Raw genomic sequence first — 25,555 nt, 5'->3', positions numbered from 1 at the left:
ACTGCTTGTAAGTCTGTGGTGAAGCTGTGGCTTGTGGTGGAGCGTATGTAATAGAATAAAACAGCTCTCCTCAAGGCAAACAAGAAGCAGAAAGATTGGAAGAGACAAACGGCAGGACACATCTTTGCAGCACATTAGCCCATTGACCTGTGTCTTCTAACTAGGGCCTTCTTTTTGTCACCTCCTCCAAAATCATTGCTTTATAAATCCATCAGGTATTAATGCATTGGTTAGATTAGAAACCTTAGGATCCAACCAGATCCAGCAGTTGGGCACTAAACCTTCAACACATACATCTTTGGGAGATATATGCCATATGCAAATCACAGCAGTGAATCTGGCCCAAAGGAGACACTCCTCAATGTATCTGGCCAAAGACCAGGGAGAGAATGAAGTCCAAGAAAGAGTCCAAGATTATAATACAGGAAGGAACAGGAGACATTAGGACTCCAAGTCCTTTGAGAGTTAGAATCAAAAAAGATTTCCCTCAGATGGAAGGAATTTTCATTAAAGACTATGCAATCATCTGTTCAGAATGGCCAGAAGCACTGGATTGGGTAGGAAGAGTAGATAGATGGTCCTTCCCATTTCTGAGATTCTCCAGGTGGCTGAGCTGGTTACTTTCCTTGGGCTAACTCTCTCTTCCTTCCCAGGTCTTTACGGCCCTGCAATTTCCTCTTCAACTGAGCCTGAAGGAGCATATTTCGGAAACTTGTTGGTATCTGGATTCTTTTCTTTGATTGTCTAAACTAGCTTTCCCCCAGTGGGTTGGAATAACTGTTATCTGTCATAAGAGGGAAAGTATAGTGAGTGACCAAAGTCATCTGCTCTTCTACAAGTATTTAGGAGCTTGGAGTGACTTTGTCAGAGATCAAGCCTAAAGTGTCTCTGAAAGGAAGCTGTCGAGGACCCTCTCTGAAGCTGCCCCCTCGCCTTCCCCTTTTCTCCTCAGGGGCTGCACATTCAGTAGATTCCGACATGCTGCCTAATAGGTCCAGACACACTCCTAAACTCTCCTGGCTGGGCCTGCCAGTCCGGTGACAGATGTTAGGGTTGTTCCAGATGTGAGGCTGCTGCCATTGAGCTGCGGCAGAGTTAGTGGGGAGAACCTTGCATTTTAGCCCTCACTCACCTGTCACTGACTGAGGCAGTGAGGGGAAACTAGAGCAATGAAATATTCATGGGAGCTTGAAGAAGTTGTCATGTCATTCTAAAGAACCTTGGGCACCTCAGCCCCCCACCTCCATGTTCGACACCAAGTATTTCTGAAGGAGGCCAAGACAGATTGACTAAGCCAGAGGGAGAGAGATGAGGAATGAAAGCAAAGACGAGCAAGAAGAGAAGACAGCTGAACAGGACAGGGAGCCTGCCCCAGCTAAGAGGGAAAGAAGCAATGACAACAAGACAGAGGAGAAATTGGAAAGAAAGACCTTGGAGGCCTTGAAGGCAAAGGGACAGGTTTGGGGAAGGCAAACACAATAGAGACACCATCTCTAGTCACCTTAGCTTTATGGAGGCCCTCTCCAATTTCTCCCCTGTCCTCTAGACGCCAGCCAGCTGCCCCCAGTGTTACCCTTAGGTCATCCACGGCTGCTCAAGGACCATATGGTAATGAGAGCCTTCAGAAGAGTACTTCAGATAACAGAACTCTTCTGGGAGGAGGGTTGCTATTATGCCAAACCGACAGTACGATGTTCGTACCCGGTTCACAGATGGGGGTGCAGGGGGCAAGCGACAAATGGGAAACATGAGGGAAAGGCCCAGGACACTTTGCCGACTTAGGCCAATTTTCCAGGCACCAGAAGCTGGATTTTTTTTGTGAAAGGGGAGATAAGAGAAGCCAAACAGGACTAGGAGAGAATTGCAGAAAGTAGGAGGGCATAGTCGTGATGGGAGAAGTGGAGTTGGCAGGGAAAGGAACAGCAGGCCGGGATTATTTCCTTCAGTGCACACCTCTTTGAGGCCAGGTTGGACCATAGAGCTCTGGCACACAAGGCCAAGCCAGGAGAGAGTCCCTGGTCACCCAGGTTTTTTCTTCTCTTGGATCCCAGCCTTTAGTCTGCCAAGCACTGAACTGTAAACAAAGCTTGGAGGACAGACAAGGGAGCAGGTGTGGTCAGGAGTTTCTGGGAACTTCCCAAGTAGCTGCCTCCAGCAGCAAAGACCCAGGACTCATATAGCACCTCCCTGGGGCCTGGTTGGCAGGCACTGACTGCACAGGGCTCTGGGCAAAGCCTCTTGAAGCTAAAAGAGCGCCTATTCAGCTGGTGTGTTGTGCCAAGGTCCTCCTCTTTATGAGACTGCTAAGCATCAGTGGCCTGAGCCATCAGTCTTGGAAGCCCCCATCTCTGATTTTGGTCAACTCCAGGACAATGTCAGAGTTGGCAAGGACCATGCAAGTTATTTACTTGCTCTTGTTGCACCCCTGGTGATTTCCAGAAACAGGAGGGGAAGGCTAGGGCTGCAGCTGGGTCCTGGAGGAAGTGCCAGACCTGGGCCAGTAAAGAGGGAGGGCACAAAGACCAGGTCCAGGGACCATATCATTCGAGAAACATGTAGCAGAAGGCATAAAGATGAACTGAAGTACAGGCTAACAGGAAAGCAAAAGGCTATAATTAACTTAGTGAATAGGACTTTCCCACATTCTCGCTCTCATGTCTGACTTTGCAGGGGCACAGGATCCTCCCCTCAGTGTTCTCTCGGGGAGCTTCTGAGAAGACAGTAATCTACCCTGGTGCTTTGCCTAGTTGCCTGAAATGGGTATCTTCAGCGTAGGACTTACAATCAACAGGCACCAGGCTGATGTGGGAGACAGCAGCCCCCTAGCTCCTTCTCATGTGTCATCTGAGACCTATTCAATCAGTCCTCCCCAGATGCAAGGCAGAAATTAGGTCAAGAAGCCACTAGACAAAGGAAAGGATGTGAATAGAGGCCTGGTTAACTCATAACACCCTGCCAGGAGGTGCCCAGAGATGCTAACTACAGCCTCAGGACAATGAGACACCTTTTATTCTGCCTAATTGCATCTTCTTGCTGAGAGAGATGAAGGAATTTTAAGGTCTTTCCCGAACTGGGGCCAGAAAAGAAGAGGGAGGTTGATGAACACTCCACCTAAGAATCAAATCTATGGGCAGAAAGTACCTGTCAAAGGCTACAATCCATATAACCACAGAGGTTAGGTATGGAGTAAGGGACTAGAGGGGCAGGAAAGGGGAAATAGAACATGTATGTTATGGAAAGATGGGACAGACTGGAACAGGATAAAATGAGGAAAGGGAAGAAAGAGGAGGGTGAGAGGGAGATACAGGAAGGGACAACTGACACCCCAGACAATATGAGAGGCCATATGGAAACCCACTACAGTAGAAGCTTCTTAAAATATATACATACAAGGTTGAAATCTAAAAGGGCTCACAAGTAATGGGGAGGCAATGCCTCAACTAGACATCTTTCACCAAGTGAAACCTCCAGTACCAGAAATAGGTTACATCTAGTTGAGTCATTGGCCAAAGGGGCCCAATGAGAATCCCAATGAGAATCCCCAAGCAACCCAGGCTTTGCCAAGGCTATTTGTTACTCTCCACAAAGTGATGGTAAGGCCATATTGCTGAAGATAACACCTATACAACTCATTGAACATGGCGATGTTGAGCTGGTGCCTACTCCTTCTGACTAGTGCTCATGGTACTGGAAGGTACTCTGCATGCTACCAGAGGAGAAAGGTAAATACCAACCCAGCCATAAACACTGTGACCTACAATGGTGACCTGCCTGCAATAGTGGCACAAAACTGTGGGCTTAACCAACCACTATCTGACTGGATTTAAAGCCCACTCCATGAGATGAAACCCATGCCTGACACTGTTTTGGTGGCCAGGAATCTGAGACTAGGTATGCCACGGACTTAGGGAAAACCAAATTCTACTGTTCTGCTAAGGAACACAGCATTAAATGACTCCTAATGACATCCTGCTATACCCATAGATAAATGTCATTCGGCAATCAACAGAGAAGCTTTCTCCTGAGGTAGATGGGTACTGTACAATGTGCAGCAAGGGAAAGACCTTGGAACACTCAGTCCTAAATGGAATGTCTTCATCAAATCCCTCCCTTCAGAGCTCAGGGAACCCTGGAGAAGAAGGGACAGAAAGATTGCAAGAGTCAGAGGGGATGGAGGACACCAAGGAAACAATGTCTCCTAGACACAGCAGGACAGACACACATATCAGCTCACAAAGTCTGAGGCAAGCATACACAGGGCCTACATGGGCTCAGATGGGGTCCCAGTGCTGAGAAGGGGAAAAGACATATGTCCCTATCCCTAACCAATAAGCTGTTTAATTGACAACCAGTTTTCTACAATAGAGTCCCATTGTATACACAAACTACACTTAAGGGCAGGCTCCATGCCCAGCAGTAGATGGTCAACACAAAGCAAATTTAACGATTCTTTTATGGATTTTTAAAATCTCATATTGCTCTGTTTGGGCACTTTTTAAAATCTCACCAGTCTTTTGTATATACGTGATGGTTTCCAATTTTCTGTTTTTGTAGGTTTTTTTTTGGTGTGTGTTGTGGTTTTTCTCTGTTTGTTTATTTTATTTTGTATTTTGATTTATTTGTTTTGTATCTGTCGGTTTTCTAAAGAGAGAAAGAAGGATGGAGTTGAATATGTCGGGAGTTTGAGAGGATCTGGGAGGAGATGGGGAGGGGAAACCATGATTAGAACCTATTGTATGAATTTTCAATTAAAAATCTAGAAAAATGATAATTTTTTGAGGACTAACTTTGAGTTACCGAACTCAAGTAGCTTATTAACCAAGAAAGCCCTTCCCTAAGCCTTCAGGTTTTGGCAGTATAGTGCATTTTGATTTGATCGATTAAACCCCACAGATCCAGGGCTTTCTTGAAGATTGATGCCAGTTCTCTTTCTGTCCATCTTCCTATAAAGGGAAGGGTGGCATAGTCCCTTGCTGTGAATGAGAGGCTCTCCTCTGCAGCTTTTCTATAGCATTAACTCATTCTCTCATGTATATATGCACCCAAAAATTCTACTGTGCATCTGCTATGTACTCAGTCTCTCTCTCCAGGGAGACTGCAGTCTAATGTGGAGACAGGGATGTAAACAAACACAAAACCACATGTTACCTGGCTGCACAGAGGGAACACAGGATCTCCCAGCAGATCTCCCCTACCCTGGCAGCGGTGAAGGTGAGAAGGACATTCCAAGAAAGGAATGTGAAAAGTGACAGCAAATGACTAGTTAGGAAGAGTCAGAAAAGAGGGGAGATCTCTGGGTACTTAAGTCACTGCAATTAGAAGAAATTACAGAATAAATTCAAGCAAAACTTTAATTTGAGCCCAGCTCCCCACTGACTCCTTTCATGTAGCTTTATGAAATGATGCAATGGACTCTGCTGAGAGCAGGGAGAGGAGAGCCAGAGCCCTGAAAACACTGGGATTACCAGTGCATCTCTCATGCTGCACCCTGGAATTACACACGGAAGGGCCCTCTCGTAGGAGCAGCAGGAAAGGTAGGAGGACAAGCAGTTTCAGTGAGATCCCTCCATAGTCCCAGAGACCAAAGGGACAGGGATCACACACCCTATTTTGTCCATATTGAAGAGGATCTATTCAATGCTAGCTCTCTTAATGGGTTGGGAAAATAGGGGACAATTACAAAGGACCCCACTGAAGGGTTAGATGTAACCCAGGAACAGACTCAAAGGATTTAATTACATATAGGTTTCAGCTCACAGGGACCATGTCGGGAGGGGGCACAACAATGATATACATGCATAGGCTGCAGCTTCTGCTACTAAAGTTGTAGCTTCAAAACAACACCCCCCCCCCTTAGGGAGTACAAAGACAATTTTGCCTATCGCTGCAAATATTTTTTTAAAGAAGTACCTCCTACTGTTTCAGAACCCCTGAATGATGATGTCAGTTTGGAGGTCTGGCTAATCTATGGGGCCTCTAGTACACGAATGGACTTTGGGAGCCCATTCCATATAGAGGGATAGTCTCTCAGCTTAGACACACGGGGTAGGGCCTAGGCCCTGGTCCAAATGATATGACAGACTTTGAAGATCCCTAATGAAAGGCCTCACCCTCCCTGGGGAGCAGAAAGGGGATGGAATGGGGGGTAGTGGGGGCCAGGGGAGGAGAGGAGGGAGAGGGAACTGGGATTGACATGTAAAACAAGATTGTTTCTAATAGAGCCATAATATCGGATTAATAACTCCAAGCCAGCAAACCAGATACTTACTTAATTAATAAAACCTATAAAGCATAACAACTTATTGATGTCACTGGCATGGCCTTTAGTACAACAACAAAATCCAAATCCATCCGGAACACTCTATCTTCTCCTGGAAGCTTGCTCTCCACCAAGCTATGCAATTCCTTCTTTGGTGTAGAAGGAGCTGAGAACTGAGAAAGAGTGCAGCATTCTGGGCAACCAGCTGGGGGACTGCAGTAAATACAAACCCCTGTTTTCATGCACAGATCTGCCAAGGGATTGTTACAGCTCACTCTGGCCTTGAAGTTATTGGATCTGGGTTGGAAGCCCAACTCTTAAACCTCAAATCCTTTGTCTATAAAGTGATATTCATCATAGGACTTACTCACATCAAAACACTAATACAAAGATTTAACACATGAAACAGGCTGGCAAAGCAAGTGCTCATTTTTAGGCTCTACTAGAAATTATTATTATTATCATTAGACATCAAGTGATAGGATCTGCTGTGTTGTTCTGGTAATTGGGGGTGATTTGAAAGATTGATTCAACGTTCGTTGGGACTGGGCCTTGACTTCAGAAATACAGAATTAAAATAAGTTTTGCCACAGGGAAATCAACCTTTTTTAAATTACTTCATTAAAGTCAGCTTGCCATCATATTTCCAGCAGTTACCAATGGGGATTGGTATAAAGGAACACTGAGTTGACATCTGAGATTCATCTTCCACTAGCTATCTGGCCATGGCCTTGAAGGCCTCTCTCTGCCTCAATTTTCCCTTTTGTAAAATATGAATAATGTTAGTATTTACCCTACAGGTAAAATAGTGCGTGTGAAATATTTAGAACTGTGCCTGGCATACAGCAAGCTCCAAGTAAATGACGGTTAGTGTTGTTATTATTGTGTATGACTTGTTGGGAGTTGACTTTACTGGGAGGTAAAGAGCTTAGTGAGCCTAACCAATAGAGCTGAAGGTGGAAAACAGAAGGGAGATATGGGTCTTTGTGCTCTCAGGCCTGACACCCTCAGAATTGTACACAAACAAGAGAAAACCGGTGACGGATATGCGTTTTCTTCATTTGCACTTGCTAATGACATGTCCGTAAATAATGTACCACCAGGTGGGTACAGTGGTCATGGTCCTCAGCGTGGAGCACACTCAGGTCTCAGCTGTCCCCTCCCCACAATGCAATCAGCATCCCCTGTGCACCCTCCCCCACCTTCAAAGATCCCTGGGAGGGAAACCTAGCCACTGTGCCTGGGAAACAGAGAAGAGTCTAGAAGCTCAGATCTTCCCCACACTGGACTGGCAGCTGCTTGCAGGGAATCAAAGCTCTCACCTGAAGAGGATCCTGGAGGATCTGGCTGCTGGCAGGGGTCTTGGGTTCCAACAGCTAGAAACACTACCTGCCCTCCCCTCCAGCTTTCTGCTCTCCTAGCCTCTCTTCACCCCCTTCGCTCCCTGCCCCCCACCCTCAGCAGGAAAACTTCCCGCTCCTGCTGCCAGTTTGGCATCCAAACCTCTGCCCCGCTTGCATCTTGCCTTGCAGTTTTCTGGTCTGGGCACCGCGAACCGACCCGAGGGCCTCTTGGCAACTAGAAGAAATCCTTGGGGGCTTGAGGTGGGGGATGGAGAGGAATGTCACCTCCCGAAGCACCAACTCTGTGCATCCTCTGCCCCCCTCACCAGAGAAGCTAGGAAGGAGGCGCGCCCAGAGGGAAGGGACTGCCCCCAAGTCGCTCTGAGGTGCCAATGAGGACCCTAGCAATCTCTTCGGACTTCACAACCCCATGCATGCCCGGCTATAGGACCCTTCCCCAGGCAAGCCCTAACCTGGCTGCTGGGGTGCAGTACTTACTGTCGGGGACCCTCTCCAGGTCCTGGCTGGCTGCGTGGCTGCGGAGCCGGGAACCCTCCCGCCCGCTGCTGTCTCTCGCGCGCGCGCTGCCCCTGCCTGTGCCCAGCGCAGACACTAGCGGCAGTGGCGTCTGTAGGAAGAGAAAGATCACGCCTGCCTTAGAAACCCAGCCCCTGCTGTGACCAGAATCTTAAAGAAGGAGGCGACTGGCTCAGCCCCAGAGCCGAGGCTGAGGTGATGAACTAAGCACAGGGTTGGTAAACACAGCTTCAGCCCCTCTTTTCCACCTGGATTCTTGCCTCAGGAGCAATCTGGTGCCCCTGGGGGACCCCTCCCTCTGGGAACAGAGGTGTGTGGATAATTCAGCTGCCGCTTGGCTGGGCTGCACGCTGCTTTGCATTCATTTTCTCATTCCAGCTCCCTCAGCATTGTACAGAAAACAAAAGTGAGGCTGGGGGCAGCAAAACAAATGCCCCCTGAGAGTCCGGAGACTTGAACTGGTGGGGCCAAGGTTAGAAACCACAGGGATCTTAAATGGGGGTATGCCTGGCACAAACTCCACTTTGTATTACTGCAAGGTAGCATTTGAAAACCGGTGTCTTGACCTCTCCTTCCTCCATTTTTCTAACTGGACTAAGGACAAGTGGCAACTCCAGGTATCTGTCCTTCGTTAGCACAGACAGTTCATTTCTTAATATTTGATAGGTACCTACTATGTGCTAGGGGCTATGGGAGACAGAAAAAGCAGGAGAGGGTGTTATGGGAGACAGAAAAGGCAGGAGGGGGTGTGTGGATTCAGGTGATCTTCTCTGAGACAGGCCCAGGTCCTCTGAAGTCTGGTTTTTGCGAGGAATTCATCAAGGAGAGGAGCACGCTCAGGTCCTAAAGATGAGAACAGCCAGTGTTCTTAGCTAACTCTCTTCGCAGAACTTCGGAGAGACACTGATAGGGGACCAGAGAGAAGCTCCCGGAGACAACTTGGGGTGGGTCTGGCAGTGGGGCTGATTCCTGCTACTAGGGTGAGGGCGCATGGGAGCCAGTGCTCTGGGCAGGATGAGTAGAAGGCAGCTTTGTTAGGATATTAGGCCCTATTGGCTTCCCTACGGGCGTCACACTTGGCTTTCGTTGGCATTGACATTGGTGAATTGTGAAAGATCGTGTACTTTTTCCTTCTGGGTCAAAATGATCAAATAACATAATATAGTTGTCCTATTTTAATTGCTTAAAAAGATCAATAGAGCTGCGTGTGACTGACTGTATCTATAGTCTCAGAAATTTTAGAAGCCGAGTATAGAGGATCACTTGAGCCCAGGAAATCATGAACAGCCTGGGAGATATGGTGATGCCATTTTTCAAAACAAGAAAAATAAGAAGAACTATTGTAGAATGTATGTTTCTTCCTTGCTTGCTTGCTTATCCATTTGGTCATTCATGCAGCAAATATTTATTCGTATCTCTGTGTGCTGGGTACTGTGCTGGAGCACCCTTCATAGTCCTGTAGGAGAGTCCACCTTGCAAGGCAGAAGGATCACAAGGCTGGAAGTTAGGAAACATTTAAAGCCCCAGTTCTTTCACTAAATAGCTGCATGACCCTGAATGAGTCATGCATCCCTTTGGGGCCTCAGTTTTCGTATTAGTCTAACAGGGATAATAACACCTTCCAGTCAAGCTTTCTGGGGGTGTTTGTGATGCTGGATGGAGGTACTGGATGTGAAGGAGCTTTGAAAGTATAAAGCCACTAGACAAATGTCAGGGATTAGTCTGTCTCCAAGGTGGGAGGGGGCTCCTGGGAAGTAAAGCTGAAAAGAAATCCTGGATGACTCTCCCAGATTGATTGCACTGAATTTCATCTTCCCAGAACTACTGAGCCTGCGCCCAGGCAGTCCCTGCTCTGTGAAATAGCATTCTCCATCAGCGGTGCCTATGACACACAGGTTAGGAATGACCTGGCCTTAAACTGGGGAGAGTGTTTTGGGGACATGAACAGAACCAGCAGAGCTGTCTGGGCTCTGAATCTCTAACTAATGGCAATAGCAGCCTTCTCCTCCCATGAGATTACCCAATCCCAGGATTGCAAGTGTCTGGGGGTGAAACCTCTTGAGGCCCCAAGACACATTCCATTCAGAAAGCACAGAGCTCGTGTCAGACAGCAGATGGTGGCCAAAAGAGCGAAGTTACTTTTGGTAATAGCTGGTTCTGTGTTCTGCCCAAGTAGCTGAGACTTGTAACAGCACTAGTAGAAACTCTGGGAGGGGCTTTCACTTGCTTAGCTCATCCCACGAACCACTCCAAATACCTCTACAATCTTAAGTTATAACACAACTGTTCCTTGGTATCTACAGGGAAGGTTTCAGGATCCCAACAGATCCCAAGATACAATGATGCTCATGTCCCTTATTTAAAATTGCACAGTATTTGCATATAATCTATACATATCCTCTTGTATACTTTAAATCACCTCTAGATTACTTAAAAATCCAATACAATGTAAAAGTTATGTAAGAGCTGTCATAGTGTATTGGTTAGTGAATAATGACAAGAAGTAAAATTCAACACAAACAATTCTCTTCAGAATTTCTTTTTCTTTTTCTTTTTGCAAAAGAAGCAAGATAATTTTTATCCTTTGGAATATTTGGATTTACAGTTGGTTAAAGCTGAGAATGCGGAACCCAAGGGTGCAAGGGACTGACTGTAGTATGTCTGCTATGTAACTGCATCTTCAAGACACATTTCCAAATTTCCAGATGTACTCGCCTTTACCCCCAGCTACTGGAAGCAAACACACTAAGGAAACACAGGGTCCCGATGGGTGAAACCAGTTTCTAGGCAAATCTGCTTGCTCCCTTCCAGTCTCACTTCAGGTTGTAATCAAGATCGGCTCTAAGAATGCTAGAGCTGATAGAAGACTAAGGGAAGCCTCAGGAACCTAGGAAGCAGAGCCAAGCCCAGAGCTGCCTTGAACAGCTCTGGAGAAGACTTAGAGAGAAAGCCAAAGGGAGGAAGAGCAAGCACTTTGGCCTTGGGCCAAGGCACCTACAGCAAGTAGGTCCCTAGGGAAGACCTGGAACAGCCGCATCCCACACCCAGTCTTCCTTGGCAGCCATAGAGCCCATCCCTCTTGTGGCTGGGGCTCTTCTCAACGTCTTCATAGATTCTCTTGTCACATCCATCTCACCCAGGCTGCTTCTCTTAATAAAGTGCCCCTGCCGCCACTCCAGACAGCCTGATGTTATCCTTCACTTTCACGTCCTTCTCCCCAGCCAGCAGTGACTTAAACTTCTTGGGTCACAGTATCTTTTTCTGGGTGAAAATCTTCCCGAGTGTCCAAGCTTGTGGCTTGAGGGTAGCTTTGGGTACATTCACAATCAAATACTCTTTCCTTGTCCCACCATGCTTCCAAACCCCAGGTTCAGACTGCGTTCTCTGTCTGGCCTATATCTTATCCTCCAGACCATTTGCTACTGCTCTCTCCAAACCTGTGGCTTGGCTCTAATTTACAATACCTTTCTCTCAGCTATTGTCAACAACACTCCCCGCTCCCTTGTTTATACTCTATCCCCAAAGATCAGGAAGCCTCAGGGTCCAAGGGAATGAGTCATGATGGTAAAATTTTAGGCACAGGGACAGACAATTGGGGAGACACATTTGATCACATGATGTTTACCTATGTGTAAGGTTGGCCCTGAAGATATTCTGGCATTTGGCTCAAATATAATGGAGACTTGGGATAATAGCAGAGAAGGAAAGAGAAAAGACCCTGGGTTGTGAACAGGGACAACTTGCTGTTCGCCTCGGCTCTGGAAGCAATTGGATGTATGTGGCCTTATGCTTTCCCTTTCTAAGCCTCAGACTCCCCACACATTAAATGAGAATGCTGGGTTAGCTGATTCCATGGTTCTTTCCTGTTTAAACAAACACAGACTCTAAGCTCTTTGACACTGGAACTGCTGATCTTGTAAGGGTGGGTCCTGCTCACAGGGCCGCAGGTATGTTAACATTTTTCATGCAGGGGAGACAAAGAGTTGGCACTATGGACACTTGATACTGATACTGAATAGTACAGGCACGATCTACTGTACATTTGCTATCAAAGCAAAGCAGAAAAAATGGACTCTTTGTGTTTTGAGAGGTAGCTTTTCCCCTGAGAATCCTAGACCCTCTAGGACTGGTTCCACTAATGGAGGATCAGGGTTTGACATTCCCTAGGAAACACCTGTAACCCCATCTTACCTGGAAAACCTTACATTCCTTCTTTAGTTATTGGTAAATAGCTGCTTCCCTAAAGGCCTCTGAGTGTCCCCTTTTGCAAGCACCCCCAAATGGCTTCTCTCCACAACCATGTTCTGATTCTTGGAGCTGCTTGTCTTGACTGGTCAGTGCCTCTGAAATGGAGGCCATATAAGAATGTTTAATATTGCCCTGATCTATAAGAATGTTTAACATTGTCCTTATCTAGGACTCCACTCTGCTCACTGTGCCTCAGTTTCCAGTTTTCTTCCTTCTGAAGATTTGTCAGGGTTTTTCTGAACTGAGGGATGCTTGACTCACTGCTTCCTTGTCAGCGGACCCTGATTAGTTTACGGCACAGAGATAAAGGAGATAGCCATGGTGGGAGAAGGGGCCTGGTTATGTAGTTTGCAGCTCCTGCCTTGGTGACCCTCTGCTTGGCGATCTGGGTACAGTTACCAATGGGTGAAGGCAAATACGTTGATGTTGGAGGGACATGCCTCCTTGTTATTACCACCTTGCCACACTGCTGCCCTCTGAAGGGGCTGTCAGATGCTCTTCCCACTTGCTCCCCAGGTCTAGGTGGGAGTCCCTTCCTCATCTTTTCCTCCTCCTATCTTTCCTTCCTTGGTAGCTGGCACCGTACCTTCTGCTTCCAGCTAGATAAGCTCCCTAGCACAAGAAATCCTCCTCACTTGGCCCCTCTCCTTCTTCCCCCTGAGATCCTGCTTCCTTCTCCCTGATAAGACCTAGCAGCTCCAATAGGTGCTTTGCCCCTGTTGTGTGAATGTTCTGTTCTCCCTGGGCCCAGTATTAATTTGCTCTCATTTGTGAGCTGCATTGTTAACGTGCATGGCCTTTTCTCCATGTGTGATGCTGCTCCCTGCTGCCTCTGTTGCCTCCCCACCCACATCCTTCTTAACCTTGTAATAGCAGACTCTCCCTTGTGGAGAGAGGGCTGGGCTTCTGCGAAACGCTCTTATACACCATGTAGTGACTCCCCACCTCCTCACAAACACCAGGGGAAACCATTCCTGTGGGATGGGTGAGGAGACCAAGGCACAGAGAGGTGAGAAGGCTTGTGTGTGTGACCAATAAAACATGATGGGAAATGGTCAAGAGGGCTTAGAAACACAGCTCTTTCCCATAGCATCCCATGCATTACCCTCTAGGGCCATATGGAGTTCTTGGGAAGGTGTAGGTATGTACATACTAGGATATGAATTTGGATTACGATTGTGTGAGGGGGGGTCACAGAATCTTTGTAGGACAGGCCTCTACATGAGTGTTGGACTCCCTGGCACTGGAGTTGCAGATAGTTATGAGCCAGTCACAGTGGATCCTGGAAATTGAACCCAGGTCCTATGCAAGAGCAGCAAGTGCTTCTAAACTCTGAGCCATTTCCCAGTCCATTGATGATTTTCTATTGTTAATATAGAAAAACATTCTTATTGTTAATATATAAAAGTTGTCATGGCAAGATAGCACAGCAGGTAGCATCAGTTGCTGCAAGCCTAATGACCTGAGTTTGGTCCCTGGATCCCACATAAAGAAAGGAGAATACTAACTCCCACAAACTGTACACACACACACACACACACACACACACACACACACACACACACACACACAGAATGTGGCATGCTCCCCCACAAATCAATAAATAAACGTTATTTTAAAATGTAAAAATCCTCAGATATCACATGAAGATCCAGATTTTTGGCTTCTCTTGAAAAAATCCTACTGGTAACTCAGTGCTTTAAGGATCCACCAAATAACAATTTGATGGAACTAAATGGCAGTGCCCCTTTTGGATGAGAGGCTTTCTGTGTCACCCCAGTGCCCACCATTCTTTCTGTAGCCTCATCTCATTATAGGGTGAATTGTCAGTTTTCATTTAATATTGTACTTAAACTTCTGGGTTGTTTTTTTAAGGGCAATTAAAAAGGGAAAGGAAACATTTCTTGAGCATTATATCTGATCTTCCCCTAATGAGTACATTGTCTCTTTCAGAGTTGGCCCATCCTTCCCTTCTGACATTTCTTTAAAACAGTGAGAGGATAAACTGTGTGCCCCGGTAACAGATTGGTTCAGAGTCTTTGTGGTGGAGGGTGCGCCTTTGTAGGCAGTTGATTTCACAGACAATCTCTGACCCATGGAGGCAGGCCTGGAACCAGGAAGAAAGAGCAAGTCCCCAGAACCTCAGCAATGAAAGGTAGCTGAATTATACCTACTGAGACTGACTGAAAAGTTCAGCTTCCTGTTCATCATCTGTGAAATGGGTAGAGTGGGAATAACATTACCTATTATTACTGTTCTTAAATTATGTCACTAATGACTAATGTATGTACTACAAGGGGTTATTATGACGAGTGTATGTGAAGTGCCTGGCTCCAAGGAAATGCTTAATAAATGCTAGCTATTTTAATCCTGTTATTCTTCATGTTGGTTTCCCTTTGTCACCATCAACCTGCTCTTCTTTCCCCTCTCTCCTCTATATGGCTGTTACTGTCCTGAAGATGGACTCTAGGGACTCATGCCTAAAACACAAGTGCTCTACCACTAAGATGTGTACATACCTAGCCCACATCTCAGCCTTCAATGCATGGTTTTGTAGGAAAGTGTCATTGTGATGTAGATAATGGTGTCTAGTAGCCAATGACTCTGTGTTGGATTAATGCTATAGAAGCAGAGAAATTTTATAGCTGCTTCTTTCTGGGACAGTCTTTTTCAGGGGCCACTTGTGGAAATTTGGGTTGATGGTTTCTTAAGCAAAATTGCATTTCCTGCTTTACAGTGGGGATCACATAGTTTATCCTTCCATACTTATACTCACTTTGCTATATCTTTTCTCGGGGTGCTCTCTGCCACCTTGACTGCCTGGCAATCTCTAACATCACCTTTTGGACTCAACTAAAGTAACCTTGCCTGGGAAAGCCTCTAGGCAGAATTAATTTCAAAGTCCAGCCTCCATTAGAATGTGTGTTTTGCCTATCATATCCCCAGACCCAAACTCAGTAAATATTTTAAAAACTTTTAGACAGGTTTCACTATATAGACCAGACTTGCCTGGAGCTCAACATGTACCCAAGGCTGGCCTCAAACTTACCATCCTCCTTCCTCCCTCCTCACCATTGCTGAGATTGCAGGCATGAACCACTACCTTTGCTCAGTTAATACTTTAATTTGTACAAACCAATTTACACTTACTTATTTTATTTTATGTGTGTGAATGTTTTGCCTGTGTATGTGTCTGTGTACCATGTTTTTGTCCCATGACCTTGAAAACCAGAAGAGGGTTGTTGGATTCCTTGTAACTGGAGTCACAAATGGTTGTGAGTCACCATGTGGGTGTTGGGAATTGAACCTGGGTCCTTTGGTAGAGCAGCTAGTGCTCTTAACTGTGAATTCATCTCTCCAGCTCCAGGTAATGTTTTGTGAGTGAACTGGCGGGGGAGATTGTGGTGAAGAGAACTGTTGAAGACACCTTAGCAGTCACACTTTCTGGGTCTTAATGATCCTCTTAATTGTCTCTGCTGAGCATCCCATGTTCTCCCATCTAACATACATTCTCTGTTCTAAGACTTTCTTGTAATGTCAGTAAACAAAACAAGTTTGGAGCTTTTCTAAACTTGTGCACGTCCTCATTCCTTTGTGCAGCCATCACTGTAATGGATATGTATGCTTCTCCCATCCAGGCTTTCAGCACCCCCTGAAGCATTAAGAATTTCCTGAAGATCCCTCCTGAATGGGTGTTTTAGATCTCCATTCCCTTTATGAGCTCCTATAGGAAGAGATCTAGGTACCTGTGGTGCTGACCATGCCCATTTTGGGGTGTGTGGAATAAAGGTCTGAGGAGAGGGGCACTCACTTTTCTACCCAGTCTAATTCTTTTGCAGCTTCATCTGATAATATCTGTGAACTATTTAAGTCCTTGTGCCCCTTCAGGGCCATTTTTAGATGTTTCAAATCATGCCCTTCCACTCCAATAACTGTCTGTAGTTGAGAAATCTCTCCCAGTAATTTTTGAAGATCGTTAAGAGTCTGGTAGCAATCTCTCTTGATCTGTACTTCTTGTGGTCTAATTTTTTGTAGATCTATTTTATAACCTAAATAATTGATAGAATCTCCTCTGTTTTTTTCTGGGGGCAATCTGTAATCCCCAATGAAGTAAAATTTCCCTTACTGTTTCAAACATCTTTCCCAAAGTTCCTTTCTTCTAATCAGCCAACAATATATTATCCATATAATGCATCATGGAAATTCTTTGTGAAATATTTCCAAAGGTTTTTGCACAAAATATTGGCACAGGGTGAGACTACCTAACATTCCCTGTGGCAAAACCTTCCACTGATATCTCTTAACCGGCTGAGAATTGTAATAAGTAGGCATCGTGAAGGCAAAATTTTCCCTATTTCTTTCTTGTAAAGGTATAGTGAAGAAGCAATCTTTTAGATAAATGACTATAATAGGCCATCCTTTAGGTATCAGAGAAGGCAAGGGCATCCTAGGCTGTAGAGAGCCCATAGGCTCTCAGGTCTGTAAACATTCTCCATTTACCATATTTCTTTTTGATAACAAGTACAGGAGAAGTCTAAGGGATAGTAGATTCATGTCCAGCATTTATCTATTCCTGAACCAGCTTTTCTAAAGCCTCTAGCTTCTCAGAGGTGATAGGCCATTGCTGTACCCAGATAGGTTCATCTGTTAGCCATTTTAAGGGTAGGGCTTTTGGTTCCTCTATAAGCTATTCTTTTGGAAAATCCACATCAAACTGATTATCAAAGAGCCCTTGATGTTATTGTTGTCAAAACTGTGAATCCTTTCTTCCATAGCTTGGATCCTGGCTTGGTAATCTTGTTCTGGGAAATACGTACCTTGTGACCATCCAAGTGAGTTATCTCCATCTCAAAGCCAACCAGAGCCTCAATTAGTGAGATTGTCACATTTGTGTATAAATCATCCCCTCTCATCTCAAATATATCGTGCTTGACAACTTTGATTTGGAATTATAAATGTCCAGGTTCTCCATCCACATGAGGTTCACCTTCTCCAATAAAGGGGTACTCCAGGCCATCTCTCACACCAGGTTCTATTTCTACTTCTAGTGTTCGTTCTTCATTCACTAGTTTGACATTAAGGCACTCTCACAAGCCACCTCCTGGGCCATCTGGAAGCACTCTGAACCCAGCTGTGTGGTTCACATTTCCTGCAGACAGTTGTATTTTTGTTTGCCAGGACCCTGCCTAGCTACAGGCTTGTTTCTAACTATTTCCACAAAGTTTCCTGCATATTCTTCTTCTAAAGTGACTTCTAGATCTACAATGATATCACTTCCTCTTGGAATATTTCTGTCTTGCTGACAAGGGGCTCCTCCAAACATGAAGCCAAAATCTCCAAAGAAGTGTGAAAAAATATCCCCTTGGGAGCTCTGATGATCACCTTTCAAGCTTTCTTCCCCATAAGTATCCTACTATTTCCATTTCTCACTGTTTGACAGAACCTCATAAGCAGCACTCAGATCCTGGAATTTCTCCTGGGCTTGTCCTCATTCTTTTGTGCAGCCATCACTGTGATGCATATGTATGCTTCTCCCACCCAGGTTTTCAGTGCCCCATGAAGCATTAGGAATTTCCTGAAGATCCCTCCTGAATGGGTGTTTTAGATCCCCATTCCCTTTATGATATCCTACTAGGTCTTTTTTCTCAGAATGTACTTAAATCACACATGCGTCTGCCCAAAGGGGTACCCTGAGCTACTTCTGAGTGTAGTTCTAACACCTCTTTAGTCACTCCCAACAGCTTGGCCTCTGAATTAGAAGAGAATTTTCTTCAAATGGTTGTATGTACCATTCTCTTGTGGAGAATAAGCTAACACAGTTTGGGTCACCAGTCCTGCCACCAATCATAAGAGTAGCATAGGACAGACATGCTCAACAGTTTTTTTCCCAGTGAGGTGTGTGGTCACCATCTTCAACCTCAAGGCAATTTTCCTATTCTGTTTCCTCCAGACACAGATCATGAGCATACAAAAACAACTTGAGAGCCATTGAGTGAAAAGTTCATCTTTCCAAAAAGCCAGATGATTTGGAGGCATTAGCAGACACTTTGGTGCTTCTGTCTCAGGAGGAGCTAATGTCACATAAGGTAGCTGGCACTAGACCAAGCAGTGCTCTGTGCAGGAGCCCTCCAAGTTGGAGAACACATGCTCTAGGATCTAGGGTGTGCCAGAACATTCAGGTAAGATTAGAAGACAGTGGAAAGACCAAGGAAGTAAGTTTCCATAATGTGCCTATCCCAGTACTCTGTGTATGTATGGGTGCACACATACACTAGTATGAGTGCATTTGCACACGCACCAAAACACAGGCAGGGCTACAAGTTGGCAGGAAAACACCACCCACACTCTTGCTATAAGACCCACATGTGATTTGCCAACAAATTGCAAATTAACCTCCTAGTGAACAGATTAATGGTATTCATGGTAATTTACACTCCAAGTTTCATAGCAACAGACTTTGAGCATTCTGGTTGCATAAGAATTCAAGGATTTTTAAGTTCCTGGAGACATTGTAGTAATTAACCTGATAAGCCTATGCAAATTAGCCTCAATTTGACACTGTCATTTCTGAATTCAGTATCCAAAGTATTGGCTTAGAAGGTTACTGGTTGCTGCTCCAGATCCTTGGCTTGAGGTGCTAAGCTGACAGATGCCAGTCTGCGTTTGTTGATGCAAATGAGGCCACAGAGCAGAACTCGCCATCAGGACAAGGGAAGGACTGGACAATTACAAATGGTCTACTGCACGACAAGGAGAATGGAATTGATGCTCTGGGAGAAATGATGATGGGGCACCACTGGAACTGTACAAGACCGAAAGGGGTATTTTAAGGTCCTTGGTTTGGGACACAAATGTCTGGTGTGTACAGGAGTTTGGACTGAAGGTCAAGAAGAAACAGTCTTTTGTGGCATACTGCCATGTACTACTGAAGGGTGTTTTACCCCAGAAAGATAAGTTTCCTAAAATAAACCCAGAAGCTGGGATTCCCAGTTTCTTCCCTAGGAAGGTGAGGTTTAATTGGCTCTGTCGCCCATTCTTAGCAAAAATCGCAGAATATGCTCAACTCCCTCATCAAATTAATCAGCCTAGAGCACAGCTTGTGAGCTTTCTCCGTGGGTGAACTAGTTCCTATCCAATAATGTGTAGCTTCAGGGGGTGGCCACTTCTCCTTACCCCCACGGATCTTCATCCTTAACCTCCTTCTTGTTGGATCTCTTGAATCTCCAGTATTCACCGGGTTCCTTGGCTAATCTATCCTATGATTTGAGCTCTTCAGGACCAAGCAATGACAGACAGAGGAGAAAGCATCACTGCCTATTGACTACCAACTTAGGCTGCACAGCCTAGCAGTCCAGGACCTTTCAAAAAGCCTTCTTCAGTTTTCATTCAGGATAGGGGGTGAGTGGGTATATATTGAGCAGGGATATATTGAAGAGAAACTGTTCAGGTCACCCATAAACAACCTTCTAGTGATGGACTAGTGCCTGGCACTAAGACTTCTTTCTATAATGCAAAGTCAGATAAGGTAAAGATCAAAGCAGTCTCACTACATCTGAAGAGCTAACACTCCAGGGTGATAAGATACTCATAACTTATAGCAAGGTCCTTCAGTGATAACTATCTTTAACTGTCTTCCTCAGCAACTGTTAGCTAAGTCAGTATTTGGAAAGCATTAGAAGGCCTTCTTGTAGCTGCCGACTTCCCCTCTTAATATGTACATTTAGCTATCCTCCTGAAATGATGCCACTCACTGCCTTTGCTCTGGTATCCCTACCCATTATCACTATGCTTAGGTCCTCTAGCTACCAGGGCTTAATCCACTTTAAAAATGTGTGGTAAGTTGTTGGTGGTGGGTTACTATATAGTCCAGGCTGACATGGAACTTTGCAGCCCAGAATGGTCTAGAACTAGCAATCTTCCTGATTCAGCTAGGATTACATGTGTGTGCCACCATACCCAGACTCCAACCCATTTTCTTTGACAGTTAGGAATACCTTGTGCCAGCTGCATTGGCTCCTACAACTGCAGGTCCAGGACTTTGAGGTACTAAAGTCCCCCAAATTTCCATGTATATATGCGAATTTATATACATGGAACTATTATCTGAATTCTTAAATAATTACCAACAATGATTATGACAATGCCATATTTCAATTGGGGAGCATTATCTGAGTTCTCAAATAATGATCAACAACGATGATGATGATGACTGTTTTAAACTGGGGAGCATTTACTACATGCCAGTCATTTTACACAGGTTGCCCATGCAGTGACTCATTAAATTTTCATAACAATTCTACGAAATTGAGTCTCTTCCTAGTCTCCTTGTAAAGATAAGGACATTAAGGCCAAGGTTTAATTAACTTCCTCAAGATCACACAGATAATAAGAGACAATGCTGGAAGTCAAGTTCTGGATAAGAGATGCCAGACATTTAGGCATATCCTACAACATTGCATCAAATTACATATCCCTGTTTTCCAAGCCTTAGGTCAATTCCAGAACGATTAACCAAATCTATATTTACTTTAAAACATGCCTCAGTGTGGAAGTACATACCTGTAATCTCAGTTCTCAGGTGACTGAGGCAGGAGGACTGCCAATTTGAAGTCAGCCTAGGCTACATAATTAGCCTGTTTATAAATAAACACAGCCACAAATTTAGATTAATTCATCATCACTATTCATTTCTCAATCAACAGATAGTAAAACTGCTGTGAAGAAGCACTAGAATATGGATCCTCAGCTTTTGTCATTTTGCATGTAAAATATTCCACATCTGTTTCTTCTTACTTATGAAGTTGCACATGTCTTACCTGATCACCTGCTATTTTATTTCCAAAGGCCACGGTTGACTCTGTAGATATGGCACCGGCAGGGAACTGTGTCAAAAGCTTACTTCATATTCAGTCATTCATCATACAAATATTTATCGAGATTCTACAACATGCCAGAGGTAGTGCTAGACCCTCAGGATACTTCACTAAACAAAAGAGATTTAAAAAAACCTGCCCTAGTATGCCTTGTATTTTAGTGAGAAGACACAGACGATAAATACATTTGTAGGCAAAATTAAGTATTTCGGGGAGAGGGAAAACAAAGCAAGAGAAAGTCACCAGAGAAGGTGGCAACTGAGCAAAGTGTTGAAGGAAGAAAGGGAGTAGGTGTTGTAAGCATGAGGAGCAGCGTGCTCAACGCTTCAAGTAGAGCATGTCTAGTGTAAGCATTGCTGAATGGTGGGGTTCAGGAGAAGACTGGGGGAATTGGCTCTGTTGGTAATTCTTCAAGTGTGCTATTCAGATTACTGTAATCTCAATTGTGTTCAGGGCTAGCCCTAGGGAAAATGACGAGGCAAACATATGTGACTAGTAATCTTCAAGGCCCTGGTCTTTCCTTTTGTATCCTGTAGTGATTTCTGTGATCCTCCAGCCTAAGGAGTAAATAGTACAACTTGGGAGTTCTACATACTGGGGCTTGCTCTGAGGCGGTACCTCTCAGCTGTACGCCTTTCTCCTTTTCTGAACCTCAACTTCCTTATCTGTACATATAAATGATAAGGCATGGTGAGGATTGGATGACATTATAGGTAAAGTGATAATGTAAATAAAAGTTACCAGGCCAGTGCCAAGTATACAGAAAGTGCTCAAGAAATGCTAGCTGATAGTATTCATTCACACCTAGCAATGAATGACAGACACAGTTCCATCTGTGTGACCTTGGTTAGCTGAAAGGCCCATGGATTTCTAGTAGGGGACAAACTCTTAATCCATACCAACTGTGGGCTATCAGTACAGAGAAAGCACTTCCAGTAGAATAATCCATTATTATCAGATGTGTCCTGATACTACTACTTAGAAGGGTTAGGACTCATTGCTATGCATGATCATCTTTTTTCAGTGAGTTTGCATGTCCGTTTTAAAGGATGAGACCCTGCACCACAGCACTCCTGGTATTGTTGAGCTAGTGAAAAATTCAAATGAATCCTCAGATCTCCTGCATTATGAGGCGTTTCCATAGTCTAGTCCCTTTTACACTGTTGTTTATGCTTCAGTGGGAGTATGAGACAGGTCAGTCAATGGGGGTCTGAGACAGGTCAGCCAATGGGAGTATGAGACAGGTCAGCCAATGGGAGTATGAGACAGGTCAGTCAATGGGGGTCTGAGACAGGTCAGCCAATGGGAGTATGAGACAGGTCAGCCAATGGGAGTATGAGACAAGTCAGCCAATGGGAGTATGAGACAGGTCAGTCAATGGTAGTATGAGGCTGTCCAGTCAATGGGAGTCTGAGACAGGTCAGCCAATGGGAGTATGAGACAGGTCAGTCAATGGGAGTCTGAGACAGGTCAGCCAGTGGGAGTATGAGACAGGTCAGTCAATGGGAGTTTGAGACAGGTCAGCCAATGGGAGTATGAGACAGGCCAGTCAGTGGGAGTCTGAGACAGGTCAGTCAGTGGGAGTCTGAGACAGGTCAGCCAATGGGAGTCTGAGACAGGTCAGCCAATGGGAGTATGAGACAGGCCAGTCAGTGGGAGTCTGAGACAGGTCAGTCAGTGGAAGTCTGAGACAGGTCAGTCAATGGGAGTATGGAAAATGTCAGAAGCACTATTTTCCCCACACTGGTCATCCTCAGGGTTTGACAGTCTTTCTCAATTCCAAATATCTCTAAGTGTTATCCTTCTGGTTATCTTACCTGATCTCTAAACACACAATCCTGGCCAGCCACAGAAAGTGGCCATGGCAGAGACACTTGTGATAAGCTTCAAAGAAACTGTATTGAAAGCTTTGCCTGTGTCTGAACCAGAGTCTAGGCATAGACATACCCCACTGTAGAGAACAGTTGCATCCTGGACAACTTCCTTGCAAAACCAATGTTCACATACCAAAGCTTATTTTCATTTTAAGTTTTAACATAGAACTGGAGGATTTTTTTCCTCTGAGGGAAAAGAAAAGAAAGAAAGAAAAAGAAAGAAAAAATGGGGCCCCAAGACTTAATAAAAATTGTGTTTATGAATGCAACAGAGCAACACACTTGAAAATCACAAATATGAATGGAAAAAAGAGAATTTTCTTATAAAATATTAACAATGCCCCCAAATGAGTTGCAAGTTCTGAATACAAAATAGCTAGTGTTATTTTGATGTTTGGCACAATAGCTTAAAGGCCTAAAAGAAAAACAACGACAGCTTAACTGAACAGAACACACCGGACTGAAAAGTTGCCTAGCTTCGAGAAAATTGTCTTTGTAATGATTTACAGCAGGGGATCATGGAACATTCTTTGCATGCTCGGATTCTGAGCTCTGGCACCCAGGAGAAGCTGCCGGGTTTAAGAAATGAACAAGGTGATTTGGGCTAGAGAACAGACCAAGAAACACAACTGTGGCACTGCTTAAAATGCCCCGGGAAATGAGTTAATTGGGAACAAGGGGGTATGGAAAGACTTTCTGGTGACACAAGAGTCAGAAGACATGATTCTGCTGTAAAATGAATCTTAGGGTGCTGCACGACCAACCAGCCCCACAATTTATAAATTGTGGTGCTATTTCCTGTTCCTTTAGAAAAAATTCTATGAGGGACTCTCTTGCCTTGGCATTTCTCTGATGATGTTCCTGTAGACGCCATATAGAGGGGTCCTATGGGCAGAAAAAGGTTTGAGAAATGCTATGCACTCTAAATTGGTGCCACTCAGCATTTAATGCGTAGACAACTCCCTTGATGGTCTTGTCACGATGCCAGTTCTGGCTGGGAAAGTATTGGGTGGAGGCTTGAGCTCCTGCAGGTCTAACAAGCTCCCAGGTGATGCCTATTCTGCCAGTCCTCAGACCACACTTCAATTGGAAAACCTCTAAATGTCCTTTTAGAGATTCATGATACTCATTAGGATATTAAAAGCTCGGCAAAATCCTGTAGTAAAACTTAGCTTATCTAACTCAGTACCTACCAAAGTCATTAGTACCCAGAAACCCTTTTCTCCCCTATGGTACCTATTAATCCCTTGCATGTGGAATGCCATGCTAATCAAGTTAATACTACTTCACCTGGAGTGACTTTTCACACCCCTCCCCCATCTGCAGGAACTGTACCTTTGGGGTCATGGTCACAAACCTCATCTATACCTACCTAATAGCACTGCAAAAACAAAGACATACCAGGGCTGTGAATTACCATTGTTTTTCAAAGCCCAATGAAAGAAAATTATCCCCAAACTCTATTTACCAGCCTGCCATACTCACTACTTTCCAAAGAGCTTCACAGTCTTAATGTGGCTTGAGCTGAAATAAAAGAAGGGGAAAGTAAAGAGATTTACAGGGGAAAGGAGTTGGCATTTTCAAGAAGAGAAAAATGGGATAATAAACAAAGAACATTGAAACTAGACAGGAGGTAAGGGATTTGGGTGAGTTAGGGTTAGGAGAAAGAAGGAAGCCCTGCTAAGAGATGCTAGTGGGCAGGGCATCTAGCAGTTGTCATGAAGATAATTTGTACTCACAGAATCCTACTGGATCAAATGCAGAGGAAGAAAATACAAAGAGAAGAGTCATCTTGTTTACCAGGCTTCCACCTACAGGTCTTAGCTATGGTAATTTTTCAAAGTTCTTTTATAGAAATTGATTAGCCCAGAGGCCCTCTCTGAGCATACTCCCTATTCTCAAGGCATCAGCTGCCAGCTGGAAATAGTCTTGGTTCATCAGGAGGCCATATCTATTCACATCCATGGTGGCCTGCTTCCCCAGCCCCTATCCCAGTTAGCAGATGGGTTTGAGACATTTTCAGTCATTAGAAGCCAATAGTAGGCAGACAGTGCTTGCAAAAACATAAAGAGTAATGCAAACATATCTTTGGCAGGACTCCTAACACAAGAGGCAGTTTGGCATAGGACACATGGTTCTAGAGTCAGACAAAGGTCATGTCCTAGCTCTGGTATTGACTGGCTGTGAGGGCATGGGTAAAATGCCCCATATAACTTCCATTTTTCTTCTCAGAAGTGAGCTAAGAGGCAGGATATAGTGGCACATACCTATAATCTTAGAACTTGGGAGACTGAGGCAGGAGAATCCTGAGTTTGAGACCAGACTGGGCTACATAGTGAGTTCAAGTCAAGCCTGGGATACACAACCAGATTCTGTCTCAAAAACAAACAAAGAAATAAAAAACCAAAACAAACAGTAAAA

At 44.7% G+C, this 25,555-nt stretch overlaps 1 protein-coding gene and 1 pseudogene across 2 annotated transcripts in view; both read right to left on the bottom strand.

Moving 5' to 3' along the window:
• Frmpd3 (FERM and PDZ domain containing 3) overlaps positions 1–25,555 on the bottom strand; it is a 146,032-nt gene that overhangs the window by 81,468 nt on the left and 39,009 nt on the right. Inside the window, exon 1 of one of the 2 annotated variants that reach the window (XM_013118206.3) lies at positions 8,101–8,215. The exons of the other annotated variant lie outside the window; for it this stretch is intronic. The gene's annotated coding sequence lies outside the window, so the exon portion shown is untranslated. Of the gene's footprint in view, positions 1–8,100; positions 8,216–25,555 lie in introns of those variants that run through there. 2 annotated transcript variants of the gene reach the window in all.
• On the bottom strand, positions 16,955–19,576 carry LOC101827853 (annotated as a pseudogene).

Source organism: Mesocricetus auratus, unplaced genomic scaffold (assembly GCF_017639785.1).
Source record: "Mesocricetus auratus isolate SY011 unplaced genomic scaffold, BCM_Maur_2.0 Super-Scaffold_100003, whole genome shotgun sequence".
Lineage (NCBI taxonomy): Eukaryota > Metazoa > Chordata > Mammalia > Rodentia > Cricetidae > Mesocricetus > Mesocricetus auratus.
The sequence above is the reverse complement of the archived record's forward strand: the minus strand, read 5'-3'. Positions and strand labels throughout refer to the sequence as shown.